Here is a 3941-nt window from a genome sequence, read left to right as displayed (position 1 = left end):
ATTGGTTGTTTATTTTTTTTCTCCTTTATTTCCCATCATGCACTGCGGAGATAAATACTGAAAAGATGTCAACCTAAACAGTATATTTTATACAGTCTATGATGTCAACTGTAAAACTTTAACCCTGTAGTGGTATTTTCAGGGCACCAATTTTTAAAAATTTAACATTATATACTTAATCTAAGGCACACCGATACAACGTCATATGTTCAATGATGTAATGTGTTTTATTAGGTTTTATTTACACTGAATGTCTTAGACTTATGTAGACAGTTTATGTATTATGGTTGTACCATACACACACATTACACCCAACTGGGTAAGACTTTACAATAATGGAACAGTTTTCTTAGCGGAATAATGCTTAATTCATGTTGAAGTAATGCATGACTCATGATTAACTTCTGTATGGATTAATAATTAAGTCCTGTTGTTCACCATGAACTAATGATCCTGTCACTATGACTTCATGTAGTGATAATGTGTTTAATACATCATCAATAAAGGTATGGTAATTAACAGTTACTTCATACATCAGTTCATATATGACCAAAGTTGCTGGACATACAATTTTTTTTTAGGATAATTTCATATGAACAGCCCCTCATACTGAAATTTTAAACGTCATATTTCTGAGAATAAACTGAATGGTGTGTGTGTGTGTGTGTGTGTGTGTGTGTGTGTGTGTGTGTATATATATATATATATATATATATATATATATACATATACAGATATGTGTATATATATATATATATATATATATATATATATATATACATATACAGATATATCAGCATATGAGTGTTTATATACTGTATATTTAATTTAATTTAATTATCTTTATTTAAACTCAAAAATAATTTAGAGCAAAGCCCTAATTTACAATGATGTCGAGCATATAAAAAATTAATTATTAATTCATACAGAGGTTCATCATGAGTCATGCATTACTTCAACATGAATTAAGCATTATTTTGTTAAGAAAACTGTTCCATTATTGTAAAGTGTTAGTTACCCTTAACTGTAATACTTCTTTATTATACTTACTACACTATACTTAAAAATTGTCTTCAGCCGTCTCAGTCGGGTAGTTAAAATTAATAGATGTAAACTATACACTAAAGACCCTCAGGCAACTTCACATACGCATAACAAAGGAAGTATTGCAGTGTGTTCAGGCAAAACAGTAACACATTCAACCAACTGTACAACTGTTCTATCACTCTTTTTATCTAATAGAATAATAACATTGTATCTGCATTAAGTTGTTACACTTATTTTGTGAGCCTTGAAGAATAATTTCTTCCTACATTCTTATAAATGCAAAAATGTTTTAATTCATTCTCTTTTATTTTTATTTTTTAACTTTATTTTTGTTGTTTTGTAACAAATATATAACAATAGTGAAAACATTAGACAGACAGGGTCATCATGAGTGAGGTAAAATGTTTGACATGACATACCATAATAAGGGACAGAGAGGAGAAAAAACAAACAAACAAACAAACAAACAAACAAATAAATAAATAGTGGGGTGGTGAGCTGTTTTATTCAACAGTATGAATAATTCATTCTCTTTTATTGCATGTAAGGCTCACTTTATGCACTGACAGTTTGTTCTCAGTGTGTTAGTTTGAGAGATTGATGATGATGATGTGTGTGACGTCAGGGCGCCTCCTTCGCCACCATCTGCTCCTTACAGCAGACAAACATTGAGCAGCAGTTTGTGTGTGACACTGAGTTAATTTCACATCAGGGAGCACGAAAGCGAACTCATTCCACGGTCTTCCTCTAGAACTTCTCGTCCTCAAATGTTGTCAGTCAATGAAAAATTACCAGCCCACTGGAGTTACAATAGAAGTACATTCAAATGTAGGTTGTGGCACTTCAGTTAAATAACTTGCTCTATTCATGATATTAAACTTTTGAGGATGTGTCTGAAACATTGAGATTTAACTATTGATCTTTTAGAAAAGACAGTTTCTAAAGCTTTGTTTATATGTCTGAAATGACTGTGCATGTTTTTCTGTAAGATTTATAAACAATACATTTTAAAAACCTCTTGATATTTTACAATTACATTAGAGATGCCATTAGAAATCCACGACAGGGAGAAACTTACTAACACCAAGTTAGTTTGCAAAAAAATAACAAAGATAAATAAATAAGCAAGTCAATGTTCTTCATTATGAAACTATTTTTAAGGTGCAGTAGTCATGTTTTTGACTACATTTGGTGTGTATTGTGTTTTAAGAGACATCAAAAACTTGATTTATGTATAAGTTGTTGAGCAAACATTCAGATGCAAAGAAATAAATAGTGAAATTATGACAAAAAAGCAAAATGTCAGAAATGACAAATCTTAAGAATTACAGAAAGAAATATTTATTGGTGATTTTATAACTTAGAAGGAATATAATTTCCCTGAACAAATCACACCCTTGAGGGAAATTCCCCAAGCTGGGAGTCACATCGTTTTTAACAGACCTCTTTATTATGTGCAATGAGTGCAAACATGTAAAGAAATTTGTCTCAATGATCACTAATATATGTGATTTTAAGCAATGTAAAGAATTTGGAGAAGACCACGGTCAGTTTTCCAACAGATATTTAAAACAGTCATCCAAACATATAAAAAGAAATCTAGGAACAAACTATTTCTGTCCTTTGTGTCAATAACTTAAAACTAGAAACAGATCTATCTAAATGTAGAGCAAACAATTCAAAGATCTTTATTCATTTATCTATTTATCTTTATTTAATCAGGAGAAACTCACTGAGGCTGCAAATCTCTTTACCAAGAGTATCCTGGCGATGACAATCTGCAGCACAATTCACAGGGTTTCTTACAAACAAAGAGCAACCACCAAACATACATACATACAAACGTCTTAAATAAACAATAATGGTGTGAAATACTGCATCTGCTCTCTTTTTTCCAGCATAGGCAGTTACAGTTTGCTGCTGGCTCTCTTATTGGAGGAAATCTTTTTATAGAAATTCCCTTAAAGTCACCGAATCTATAAAAGTGAATAAACCTGTCCCTGTGTCTCACTTTCACTTCCCTCACTTAACTCTTAGCAGCAGATGTTTGTGTGTTTAGACGCTAATGATTATAAACTTGTCATCGCCAATGATTGACCATCTCTCTCTCTGTGTGTGTGTGTGTGTGTGTGTGTGTGTGTGTGTGTGTGTGTGTGTGTGTGTGTGTGTGTGTGTGTGTGTGCGTGTGTGTACAGCATGGACTCCAGTCCACATGAGCATCTGCTGTACTCCACTTCACACCCACACCACACACTCCATTATCCCCTAGCACAGCGTGTGTGTCAGCGCTGCAGGTGCCACATTAAGGTGATGTGTTTAATCATCAATTCAGCAAGGGGACGGCCCTCTTCACACACACACTGATACTTCATGTAGTTTAGTCTGAGTTTTACTAAGGGCTGGAGTGTGTGTTTGACTGAGTGTGTGTTCATGTTAGAAAGATTTTTGTTTCTGTGTTGGATGAGACCTTACATTTGAGGGTTTTATGAGGCTATCTGCTGGTTTTTAGTTTTTAGGGAGTGTAATGTGTTCTTCTTTGTGTTTAATGTGTTTGCAAAGTTGGTCTTTGTGGTCGGATTGTGTGAGGCGGTTGATAAGACTGACATCACGCCAGTAAGAGTTGGATTTATCAAATTCTCGTGTGTGTGTGTTGTGTGTGTGTGTGTAAATCTGTGCATTTTCTGCGTTTCTAAACGTGTTACGGCGCTGTTGGGAACAGTGAAGATGTCTAACTCCACCATCAACTTCTACGCCTCGCCTCAGTCCTTCAGCATCTCTGACATTATCGTCATAGCAACCTACTTTCTTCTCAACCTCGCAGTTGGCATCTGGGTGAGAGTCGGAGGAGTACACGAGTGTGAAAGTTCAGTTGATGTGTGTCCGTGTGTGTAACA

The sequence above is a fragment of the Notolabrus celidotus genome, chromosome 7 (assembly GCF_009762535.1).
Source record: "Notolabrus celidotus isolate fNotCel1 chromosome 7, fNotCel1.pri, whole genome shotgun sequence".
Classification (NCBI taxonomy): Eukaryota; Metazoa; Chordata; class Actinopteri; order Labriformes; family Labridae; genus Notolabrus; species Notolabrus celidotus.
This window is presented reverse-complemented; position numbering follows the sequence as displayed.